Source organism: Lygodium microphyllum, chromosome 18 (genome assembly GCF_053477565.2).
Source record: "Lygodium microphyllum isolate KBCC chromosome 18, Lygodium_microphyllum_v1.1.10, whole genome shotgun sequence".
Taxonomy (NCBI): domain Eukaryota; kingdom Viridiplantae; phylum Streptophyta; class Polypodiopsida; order Schizaeales; family Lygodiaceae; genus Lygodium; species Lygodium microphyllum.
This window is the reverse complement of record NC_141152.1, coordinates 76,686,092-76,699,571: the sequence shown is the minus strand read 5'-3', so window position 1 is coordinate 76,699,571 and position 13,480 is coordinate 76,686,092.

Genomic DNA, 13,480 nt, shown 5'->3' with positions numbered 1-13,480 from the left:
CAGGTTTATTTTTTGGGTTTTTCCCATGTGAACGCATCTTATCTCAGTCGAAATTATGTTTTGACATGATAGGATTGTCGGGCACATCTTTCTGTACAGTTTTCCTTTTTTCTACACTTCATTCTGATGCACGGATCTTTCGATATTAATTTTTAAATTGCGTTTTTGGTTCGTTTTTTTTTTGTGTTTTTTGCACGTGAACGTCCTTTCTCCTTCCCGGCACCCCCATTCCGTATTTTTCCTGTTTCCCTCCTGTCGTCCTGCCCACTTTTCGTTTTTACGATATTTCGTTTTGACATCCGGATTGGGAGTTATTAATTTTTCTGTATTTTTGTGTTTTTTCTCGCGCTCGTTTTGCGCGTGAACGCGCCCTTTTTCAATTTAATGCGTCTCCACGCGCCCTGGTCGTGTCCGCGTACCCCGTACCGTCATCCCCGCGTCATTTCAATCCCGTCACGGTAAATTTTTTTACCCCGCCCCGCGCACGTGCGCGGGACGGGGATCCGCCTCCTCTTGACCCCGCCCATCCTCCCTAGCCCCTGCCCACCCCAACCTGCCCGCCCACCTCTTTTTGAAAAACAAAGAAAAGAAAAGAAAAAAAAAACACAAACAAACGACACCCCCTCCCGCCAACCGTCTTCCCCCACTCTCTCTCTCTCTCTTCTCTCTCTTTCTTCTTCTTTCTTCTCTCTCCTCTCCCTTCTCTCTCCTCCTTCTCTCCTGCCCGCCATCGCCCTCTCCTCCCTTCTTCCTTCTCTCCTCCCTCTTCTTTCTTCTCTCTCCTCTCCCTTCTCTCTCCTCCTTCTCTCCTGCCCGCCATCGCCCTCTCCTCCCTTCTTCCTTCTCTCCTCCCTCTTCTTCTTCCTCCTCTCCCTCTCTTCCTTCTCCTTCCCCCCTCCACGACCTCCCTCCTCCTCTTCCTCCCCTTCTCCTTCCTCTCCTTGCCCGCGCCGCCACGTCGCCGCTGCCGTCGCCCGCCGCCGTCGTCTGCTGCAGCGCCGCCGTCGTCTGCTGCAGCGCCGCCGTCGTCTGCTGCAGCGCCGTCGTCCGCTGTCGCCTCCCCCGTCGTCCGCCGTCGCCGCCCGGCCCACGTCGCCGCCGCCCGCGCCGCCACGTCGCCGCTGCCGTCGCCCGTCGCCAACTCCCCCTTTCTCCTCCACCTCCAACCTCCATCTCTTCCACTCCCTCCCTCCAAGGTAACTAACTAACTTAACCTAATACTAACTAACTTAACCTAAGCTACTTAGACCTTAGTTAAACACTGACTTAACTAACTTAGTTAAACACTGACTTACCTAACCTAGTTAAACACTAACCTAACTGACTTAGGTAGACTTGCCCTAACTGACTTAGGTAGACTTGACCTAATTGACTTAGGTCGTGTAGACTTAACTGATTAGCTTAACTTACCTGACTTATGCCATATGACTAATGTGACTAATGTGATTAATGTGATTAATGTGACTTACTTAATCACAACATTCCTTTTTCCATAAAAAATTTTCAAAACAATTTCTAAAAATTCCTTCTGTCTTTTGTTAATTTTTGGACCTTTGTCTGCTAGGAATTGCCTTTCCTATAATTTTAGAAAAATCCATCTTTCCTAAAATTACCCATAAATTGCCAAAAAAATAGGAAAAATCATTTAAAAATGGTAAAAAATTCTAAAAAATTCTAAAAACCTTCTAAAAAATTTCCCTCACCTCCCTTGCTCATTTTTCATTTATTCAACCATTAAAAAATCACAACTAACAATTAAATTAAAAAAATAAAACAAAACAAAAAAATAAATTAAAAAACCAACATAAACCAAATTAACACATCTGCTAAGGTGTTGTTTGTTGTTTCATCAGTGCTTTTTGCTTTTCCTTTACTGGGACTCTTCCGTGTGCATTCCTGCATTACATACACACTCCTTCCAGGTATTTATTTTATGTTATTTATTTTTATTTTCCCCCTTAAGCACAATTAATTGTTAAAATAAACCCTTTCATTCACCCACAGTTTCCACGCGCATTCGCGCTAAACACACATATTTTTTAAATTAAAATAAACCAGCCGTTCACTTAGCACGCGCTACGTGCGCTAAAGAGGCACTCTAAAATTTTAATTAAAATGAACCAGCCGTCACATGAGCACGCGCTGGCAAAAAAGCGCTCCACATCACCTTAAATTATAATTAATGAATTGCATTTAGAGACCCAGTCGGGAATCGCAGTCCGGGAATCGTATAACTGCACCGTTTAACCTAAAAATTGGTAAATAAATTTATAATAAGGAACCGCCGTTTTCTTATTAAGGTTTATCACCTAATAAAAATTCACCCATTTTTAATGATTGATTAAAATCAACCCTTCATTAAAATAATTTCCCCCTCACTGCACTTAATCCCCTTTTTAATGAAGCGTTTCGTGGGATGGGTATACGCAGTCATTAGTGTTATTTTCCATGAACCCGTCTTGGTCTATCACAGATGTCGTATTGATATGTGTCGGATATGGTATGGTTTTGGTTTCTTGTCTTTGTTACGGTTACGGGTACGGTATGCAGTCTTTTTTCTTTTGTTGCCTGATACGGGGTTCTGGGTGTTTGTCTGATGCATCGCATGAAGCTTTCGGTCGCATTTGTCTCAAGGTCATGTCAAATTTTTTCTAGGATATGGTTTGCTTGGGGTTAGTAGGTCGTGTCACGTCTTAATTGGTAATTCTCTTATCCTTGGTTTTTGTATGTTGGTTTGCAGGCATTCACCTTGATTGTCTGTGTTTGTGGTGTGTGTGTAACCATCTGAATGGCGCCTTCTCATGCTCCTCCCCCTATCCAGTACGTCCCACTAGTTAGTAGGGATTACTCGTCCCTACTTACTTTTGAGCCCCTCACGAAGGCAGGACTTGCTGCTTTTGTGGCCACTCCTTTTCCATTACTTCCAGAGGATCCGTCCGTATGTGATGAGTTCCTGGCCTCTTACAGCAAGAAGACACGAGTAGTCCAAGGCATGTCTATGACATTGACGTCTCGCGGCTTAGGGAAGGCTCTGTCTTTACCCTTCAAAGGAGAACCTTTTGTGACCACTCGTCAGCTCTTCTCTAATGAAGAGATTCTCAAGCTGTTGCAGAAGCAGACAAGGGAAGTCCTTGATGTTAAGAAAGTGATAAACTCTTCAGGAGATTCGTTTTCTATGATCACTGATCCCGTCTGGAAGACGATCTGTCAGTTCCTTCAGGACAGGTTCATGCCTGCCAAAACGCCGTCCCACTATTTGTCCAAAGAGCTTTTCACAGCTTCCAGGATGGTGCTAAAAGGAGTTGCCATTGATTGGAGCACCTACCTCCTTACTAAGATGGATCAGCATTTTGTTAAAGTCACGAGGGGTAATGTTACCAATGTTACCTATGGATCATATTTGTCTGCCTTCTTGACCTATTCAGGTTTACAGAAGACTGTACCTCCACCTCCTCCATCAGATCCAGTACCTCCTCCTCCACCTTCAGAAGAGTCAGCACCTATTGACATTGAGGATGATGATTCTCTGCCTCCCCTGGTCATACAACGCAAACGCTTGAAGAGGGTAGCGAATAAAGCCCCTGCTGTACTTCCCTCAGTGCCTATCCCTGCTACTTCTAGCAGTGAACTCCCTGGGTATCTCACTTGCAATAATCTATTCAGGGCACATAGAGAAGGATCCTTGGAGATCTCAGTTCCTTCCCTGAACAGTCTCGTCTCAGGAGATGCCATTCCTTTCCTCTGCAAGGATATTCAAAGTTCCATTGAGTTGTCAGTGACAGCCTGTGTTCAGCAGCTGTACGCATCTTTCTATGAGGAGCTCATACAGTCCAAAGACCAGTTGCATAAGGCAACATCTGAGTTAGCTTCTGCTAAGGATACCCTAGCAGATCTATTTAAGCAAATGGAACAGCAAACCCAACTAGTTGCCATTCAAAGTGATGAGATTTCTTCATTGAAGACCCAGTTATTCGAGGCTCAGTCACATGTTACTAGCCTTTCAGAAGAGAAGGAGAGGATGTCCAGCGAAGCGAAAGAATTCCAAGTTCTTTTAGATGACAAGCTTTCAGCTTTACAGATGGCTAATGACACAGTGGCCAACCAAGCCTCCCAAATCCAGCAGTTGCAAGATCAGCTTGCAAAGTCCCGCTCTGTTCCTCCAAGCCCTCCTGTTCCATTCATTCCTTCTCTTTCACAGCAGGACTTGGCTGCCCTACAGAGACAGGCTACTTTGTGCCCTCTATTCCAAGACAAAGTGGAAAGATTGCAGTCCAGAATGGACTTGTTATGGTCTACCTTTGAACAGTTTCAGGACTTTGTCTTACCCAACCATTCTTTCTTTGTCCACTACCACTTACAGAAGTTGGTCTTCTACATGAAGCTTTCCACGATGGATTTACCTTTTCCAGAGGATAGCTGGAGTGGGGCTTGGTCTGCTGAGTTGTTGACAGAGGTAGTTAGAATGCTCTTTGAAGATTCTGTCACGCCAGACACCATGTTGATGTCATACATGTATCTCCGTGGAGATTTGTTAATTCCAGATGAGGTAGATATGGCATGGTATGTGGGGGATGTGGTCTTACAGGCTGTTCTATATGTCAATCATTTGGAGCTGCGCATAGCTGATATGTTTCAAAGTTATTCCTCCAAAGTAGCTGATTGTCAGGATAATTCGTGGCATTCAATGATTGATTCGGTGGTCCTCAATCAAAGACAAAACACAGCTCCTACCTTTGCCCAGAGTACTAACCAACTGAGGATGGATCTCTTAACCTATCTTTCCAAACATAATCCATTTGATGCTACTTTCTTTGATGCCTATCATAGACGATCTCTCTTGGGACCTTCTGTTCCTACCCTCCTTTATTACCAACAATTGGCTCACCGCTATGCTATATATATTTCCCTTTGTCAAACTAATTCCACAGTAATTTTACCACTTCTTTTACAACCTTCCAATTTCCCTCAAATTCCTATTTTCACTTACTGTTCCTTTATTGAGGATAGGGTATTTTCCCCTTCTCCACCCTGTCCTTCACCCCTCATAAATGTACCCTCCACATTTCCTATTTATCAATTAACACCGTTCCTTAGTGATTCCTTACAAATTTCTGCCACTCCTTCTTTAACCTTTTCTTCCTTTTATGATTTTTCCTATCCTTCCCTACATCCACTTTCCCTTATTCCATTACCCTCTCCTAACACTTCCATATCTCAACCACCTCAGTTGGTTAGTGACTGTGCCGGTTTTGATAATCAGATTTCCAGAAGAAGGGTATGGAGTTCGGATGATTGCCTTACAGGACCACAGATTAATTGGCCAGTAATTCCAAGGGAATGGACAGCTTCAAGTCAAGCTTATCAAAACTATGTTCATTTTGCCCAACAATATTCACAGTCTGCAGATCCCTCAGTGAGATTAACTGCTCACTTTGCTTGGTACCTGGCGTATATGCATAGGCACTCTCATACTGATTCAAAGCCTATTCCAAAGCTGTGCATGAATGTCAATGTTAGCATTGATTCCCAACAGTTGGAGATACTGTATTTTCATGCCCTCTGTTTGCCTAGCAGATACTTGGTCCTATTGGAAAGGATGTGTTGTCTCCAATTTTTCCAAAATCCTCCTAAAAACTTTGTAGATGAATCCTTATCTATGGATCGATTCCGACAACATCAATCTTTTAAGAGGGATCATCTTCATTGATGCCTTTCCAATGTATAATGGAAGCTTTTAATGAAAAACTCTTCTTTTTGAAGAAGTCATTCAGATGGTTGTGTTGTGTATTAGTGTTTGTGTTGTGAGTTCATGTATGTCAAACGAACGTGGTGGTTTCCTATTGGATTTTGTGTACAAGCTATGTTTTGGAGATTTGTGGTGATGGGGTCGTGGTTGGAGAGTTGAAGATGACGATGATGATGAAGAAGCAAACTCTTATATCCTTTACAAATTTGTGGTGATTTTTAGTTTGATAAGAGGTGTTAATGTATAAAAGAGTTTTCCTTTCTTTATATTTTTTATATCAGAAACAGGTTATAAGATGGGGTCGTGGTGGATGGCTTCTTTGTGAGAAGATAATGAAGATCAAAGTGAAGCTTTTTCTTGAACTTGTATTCCCTTTTTCCTGGGTCGCGAGGACGCTTCCTTATTAAGTGTGGGGATATGTTGAGTGTTGAAATGACTTGTTTTTTGGCTGATTTTTGTTGTTTTTGAGAGCTGAATGGTTGATTTTATGGGATGATTGATTGATTTGGAAATGGTTTGAGAGTGTTTTGGATGATATTGATTGTGTTTTGGAAGATCATGATGTTTGTTGATGGTTCTGTGATGTTCTGATAGGTTCTGAATGGTTCTGTATACCTTCTGTTTTGTTCTGTTTTGGTCTGTTTTGTTCTGATTGTCTTCTGTAAGGAGGGATAGAGTATTGATTGATGAAGAATGAGATATTGTGAAAGTTTATTGAATGGTTTGTGAGAGTTTGGAATGATTTGAGAGTGAGTTATGAAGTTTTGATGACCTTCTGTAACCTTCTGTAGGTCTTCTGTAGAGCTTCTGCTTCTGTTCTGTTCTGTTCTGTACTGTCTCTGTTTTGGTACTGTTCTGTAGACTGTTCTGTAAGTGTTCTGTGGAATGTATGTGTGACTTTGGGAAAGTTTTCTAGCCTTGAAAAGAGGTGAATACAAGTGCAAAAGAGCTGAAGGAAGTGGAAGAAGTAGCTGCTGAAGACTTAAGAGAAGACTAGAGTGAAGTGACAGTAGTGAGCTGTGAAGAGACACTGTAGTGGCTCTGGTGACCTTTCATATCAGACATACCTCTTGGGAGGGGTATCCATGACCTAAGAGTGATTATTGAGAGTAATTTTTGAGAGATTGTAGTGAGGATATGATGTATTATTGATGGAGTAAGATAGAGAGAGTCAGAGATAGCCAATTCTACTCAACCAGAGTGATTGTATATGAGAGATTGAGAGAGAAGACTATGAAGATATTGAAGATGAATACTATGTGATGTATTTCCATTCAAGGATGGTGTATTCCTTTGATTTCTTTGTTCTATTGATGGATTTTGTGAAGATGTTGAAGAATATGGTTGATTCTATTAAAAACCGTGGGAGATTTACATGATGCTGCATGAAGATTTGTTGTGCCTGGTGTTCTTTTCTTCATTGTGATCATATGAAACATGATAAACAAGCTTGTTGATGTTACAAGATAGATTTTCTTGCAAGAGAATTCCCTTTTCCTTGGTGTTCCTCTCGGGGCTCCAAACAACTAGGTGCAATTTATTTCTCTTGATACATGCATTTCAAAAACTCAACCTTTCAAATATTTGAGATGGATTTTATCATTTTCAATGAATTATTCCCATGTGATATAGTACAGGACCCAACATATCTCATGTAGGAATCAAAGAAATCATCTAACAAATTAGAAATATACTATTTATATCTGGTATGGTAGTTGTATTGGTGGTGATACCCTCGCCCGAAGCTTCATTGCCGATTGTGGATCGCACGCACGGGGGATTCACTAGCAGTAATAAGGAGATATCACCTGCATGCAAGAAATTTATGAAAATACCCCTTACCTACCCCCTATTAATGGGACCTTACCTTATAAAATGTACATTCCTTCCCTTAAATAACCCCCCTCCCTTACATTCATGTGGTACCATACACTAAACCCTAGTGGACCCCCCGAGATCGCATGTGACATACTTGTCTCAAGGGCCATTGTGGATCTTCCTGTCTTCTAGGGGCATCCCACACGCAGGAATTTGAGTAGCCTCTTGCTTACGTAGAGGGACAAAAAGAGGGGGGGAACTCCCAAGGTAGTGAATAGTCTCGCGGGAAAGAGGGAAAAGATAAGTGCGTGTAGTCACCCTCTAAGGAGGGGAAAAGGAGAAACCTTCTATATATATATATATATATATATATATATATATATATATATCTCTCTCTATGCCATGCCAAGGTGTGACGTTCGTTCACCTCTTCCTTGCGATTGGGGGGGGGCGGGGGGGGTTATAGTGGGGGGAAAAGATGGGGAGGAAGTGTAGTGGAGGTGGTGGTGTCTCCCCCACCCACCACCTGCCAATTTGGCACATGGTAGTGAGGAGTTCTAGGCCACCCGCGGACTAGGGCAAGGTGGCATGGGGGGTGGTAGGCCATGTGGCCTCCCCCTCATAATCATTATCTTCTTCCCCCTCTTCATCGTCATCATCCACTTCTTCCCCTCCTTGCCACCTGTTTGACGTCAACAAGGGGGGAAGTAAATATTTTTGAATTAATTTTAAAATTATAGGGGGGATTCCTATGCGAGGGGGGAGGGAATATTAGATCCTCTCCCCTTGGCAGAACTTAAGATGTCCTCATCTAGGAAGAAACTGGGGACTTCATTCAGAAACCTATGGGTTAGGACCCATCATGCATTCGTTACGACACTCTAACCACTCATAAGCATACGGTCTTTTTAAAAGAAATTTATTATATTTGATATATCTGAGTCTGGATAACAAGAGAAACCTTTATTGTAGTTACATCTCATGAATATCTTCTAGGTTGTTTCTAAGTCTTTGATAAGTTTCCTGATTGGTTATGGAATGATGAAGCTTGTACATTTCATTTCTTGTACGATCAAGTTCTCTTTGAGTCCTGTTGAGACAATTGATGTGGATATTTAGGGTGGTTTGGATATTCCCTTTTAAAATGACCTAACTCCTTGCAATAGAAACAACACGGAACTTTCTCACTTGGGGTCACAAGATTCTTGGTTGTCCTTGGGAGGATTTTCTTCTTTAGACCAAATTGCCCTAGGACCTTTTTAGTAGATTGAAGTGGTCCTTTATCTCGAAAACTTTGTTTTCGAATTGTCCTCTTTTTAGATCTAGATTGAAATCCATGGACAATCGGCTTTGCTTGTAATACTAGAGAATACTTCCAAGCTTCCACATTCTAGTAAGACCCAATCTATATTAGTTGAGAAGAAAAAACTTAAGAAAAATTCATTATAAGTTATAACTGTCATTCCTTGCTAAAGTATCTCTGATCACTTGCAAGTTCTAGGCTCAAAATTGATGCAACGCATATTGCTTGAGGTAACTATAGTTACAAGAGTAAGGTTTACCCCATTACAAGGTGTATTACATGTTGTTAAAAATTTTCTAGGATTTCTAATCATCCTAGAGGTGTAGTGGATTCTAGGTCTTCATCTTCATCTGATTCCTCTATATATACCAAAGACTGCACTTGTGTAGCTTTAAGTTCTTGGAGGCTCAATATCTTTTGGACTTAAGTCACACCAACCTGCTTGGATGTGCCCTAGCTCATTGCAGTGGAAGCATCGACGGTTGGGACATCTCTTATAGATGTGCCCTATCTCTCTACACGTGTGGCATCTCTCGTCCTGATCTCGAAAATAATATTTAACACAATTTTCCCATTTAAGTTCTTGGATGATTGGCTTTGCTCAAAGTAATGCATCTTGCAAGTCTACTAGACGGATTGCTTCAAGATGGTGGTTCAGAGGAGTGTTTAGGCCATGGCAAAACTTGGATACTTGCTGTGCAATATCCATAGGTGGTGTGTATTTTAGTAGGGTACAAACTTTGAGTAGTAGGCTTCAAAGGATAATTCCATTTACTTTAGCTTGAAGAATTCATTCATCCTCAAAGTCTAGTATGTTGGTAGAAGGTATCGTCCATGTACAACATCTTTCAGTTGAACGCAAGTGACAATAACTTCAAAAATACCTTGATCTTTGCACCATTGCTTCCACCATATCCAAGCTTGGCCAACTAACTTAAGTTTGGCTATCATTGCTTGACTGGTAGAAGAAATTCTTGAAGTAGAGAAATAATAATTCATCGACTCAATCCATATCTTCGCCTCTGCTACGACATCTATTCCTTTTTCACCAAACACGCATACCTTAATTTCCTTGAGAAGGAATTTCTTTTCTCACATGTTAGCATTCGTGGGTGCAAAAGGTGCCTGACAATCAAGCCATATTACTTAGGTTATTTTGTTTATGATATGTCTACGAACCATACATTAATCAATCATGTATCATTACAAAAAGTTTTTATATGATACCAACTCTAACGTGCCTACTTGTTGGCTGTCCAGGCAGGTTTTTAGTGGTCCATCGAGAGATGAATCTGTTGAAAGACGTAGGATCTTGAACATGGCAGATGCTATGGTGTGGATGGAAGACGAAGATTAAGAACATGATGTCATCGACAAACATGACTTGTTACACAAGTGAATTAGGTTCCAAGATGGAACTCCTCCTATTTTTCTTATGGGATTCTTGTCCTAAGCCCTCACTGCTCCAGCTAAAGAGACTGAAGTAGGTGTGATTGCAAATATCTCAACATCCCTCCTCAATCACAGCCAGAAGTACAAAGTGTGTAGAGGCTTTAATGAAAGCAACAACTGCAAAGTGTGGGCACACCATAAACATGGAAAACACTAGAGGCTGTCATAGAAAAGGCTAAGTGTGGGTACCATAAACATGATGGACATCTAGAGGCTGTAACAGGGGCCTCACAAAGTGTATAGAGGCTATAGTACAAGGTTACATGAGTTTACAAGCTTATGTCAGAAGAATTAGGGCTAAGCAATACAAGGCTAAAAAAGTCTGTCAGAATAGAAGAACTAATGAGGCTAGTGGTCTTCTTCTTCTTCTTCTTCATTTGCTCCATTTTCTTCTTCTTCTTTAACTACAGTAAGATAGGCCTTCTGGGACCTTGTTTTGGTGTGGCAAAACTTCTCGGTGTATTCGATCCTTTTGCAAAAATCATAGAAAAGCTAGTCCTTCTTACCTTTGTACCTATTGCCAACATATAATGCTTGTTCATCTCTACAGGTGCTTGGTTCTTCCTTAGTTTTTAGCTTCTTTTCCTCCTCTAATAGTGATTATTGGATATCAAAAAGCTTAGGGTTGGCATATTGATTAAGGTTGTTAATACATTATTATATTCATGAGGAAAAATTTTAAGCAGAACACCAATGCAAACATCTTCTTCCATTTTCATGTTGATTCCTGTAAGCTGTGTTAGAAGTCCTTCCATGTAATTTAGATGTGTGGCAAGTGATGTGTTGGACTTCATGTCAAGCCTAAAAAATTCAATCAAGAGGCCATACTTTGATGACTTAGATTGTGCACCAAACAAAGTATTAAGTCTCTTCCATGTATCCATGTATCATGTGAAGTATCACAACTATCCACATGGTGGATATAGCTATCATGTAGCTCCAATTTGATAATGGCTTAAGCCTTATCATCATTTTTTTGCCATGTGATTGCTAGGTCCACATCATGAGGCTTCTTTTCTTTGCCACCTGTGATGGCCCAAAGACCCTTCTTCATTAGGATAAGCTTGATGCGGGTTTGCCAAGTGTGAAACCCGACGCCCTTAAAGCGAACTGTCGGAGAGTCCTTGCCCATGTTGGATTTGAAGAAATAGCAACAAATCAGCTCCAAAATTTTTAGCTTTTAGCAACAGCAGAAGAACTGATCTTGAATGTGCTAACAAGCATAAGTGCCCAAAAAGCATTAAGTGACTAGTATCAAGAGATACTTGTGGAGCCAGATGCTTGAGAGATCTTCAAAATTTAATGAGTCTTCAATAAATGATCTTTAAGTTTGTATTCCCCTCCTTGATTTGATGCTGGAGTAGCCCAAAAAACTTAGACCTGATGTGATGCAAAGCTAATATAAGTGAGAAGAGTCACTAAATAAGTGTCAAGAGACACTATGATACTAAGCTTCAATCTTGCAGGAAGTCACTATGATCTCCCCTCAATGATTTGATGTGTGTACTTTCTTGAATATTTAGAGAGTAATTGTATTTAAATGATAATGCCTTGGCTTGAATGGCAGGAGAGAGAAAATAAGGTGATTTTGAGCTTGAGGACTTTTGGCTATGGACGACTGTGTTAGGGTTTCAGAGAGCAGCCTAGTTTTTTTTACTGTGTGCAATGTACACTCAACCATTTCTAGAAATTTTTATATTAGAACGAAGCTTGTCTCATGGGCTTCCGAAGCCCTATGAATTTTGGTTGAATTGATGCGTATGCTAGGAGAGAAAGCGGCCCGAATAGGACTACACCTCTTTCTATCAGTGCGACACAATTTTGGAAATGCATAGGCACTGATCAGCTAATGTCAAGCTCTAACTTGAGGGAGAGTTGCATCCTGGCCTAGGAAAGAATTTCTTAGAAGAAATCTTGTTAAGTTATGACTTGTAGATGGAGATTTAGGTGCCCAAAGTTGGTTGGATATTAATCTTGGCCATGGCAGGCACACATAACAGAGATTGGAAAAAATGACAATACTAAGCTATATGGTAAGCAATTTGAGTTTTGAGGTGATGGGAAGTTTTCCCTAAAGTCAAGGAACAAATCCATAGAAGAAATCTTGAGGAGATATAATCTAATTTGGAAGATATGAAAGCTTCAATCACAACAGGTCATGTCTGCTGGCTATGGCAGACAAGGGATAGGGAGTGTAGATGAAGCTGAAAATGGAGTCGTACATTGACCCTAAGTTGTCTAGAGATGAAGAGGAGCTAAAAGAGTAAAGAGGAGAGCTAGGTTGATCTAGGCCATGCTCAACTCAAATCTGATACCATGTTGAAAGACGCGGGATCTAGAGCATGGCAGATGCTATTATAGATGGAAGAGGAAGATTAAGAACATGATGCCATAGACAAAGACTTGACCTGTTTTACAGAAGTGAATTAGGTTCCAAGATGGAACCTTGGTATCATAAACACAATCTTGTGTATAAGACTGATAGTGACCAAGGCACTAGCTGAAAGAGGAAAGCATTATGATATTGTATTCATCATATATGAAAGTGATAAGCAGGTACAATGCTTTATACAAAAGTCTAGGTAGAAAATCCTCCTATTGTGTTTATGGGATTCTTGTCATGAGCCCTCATTGCTCCATCTAAAGAGACTAAAGTAGGTGTGATTGCAAAAATCTCAACAGAATCTAAGCGTCGCTGCCCGGCACTCCCATGGAATGTTATGGGATTTGTCACCTAGGATTTCTTGAGTCCGCCTCGCAACAGAATGTTCGTGGCTGAACCCATTGGGATCAACCTACAATCTAGGTCCCTAGTGGTCAAGGTCTCCTGATAGCATTCTAGCGTCGGGTCTTGGATATCCTACTTTATGCAGAGATACCCAAGCCGATGAAGTAGATCCATAACGCACCTGGTTCAAAGAGAATGGGAAACAAGAGGGATGCATCGCTCAACCTCTCTACCCATAGGGCATACTCCCATTTCGATCCCCTAAAACTGCATGAATTGGGGTTCTAATCTAACAATTTCTAAGGGTCAGTAAAACCTTGTGAGAAGCCTCCCACTTCTCTAGGACCACCCTGCCGTAGGGCAGACCCGTTGAGGGTTCCACCCTCATGCTTTCCTCAATAGGCACTCTTTAGTTATTTAATTAGATCCTACC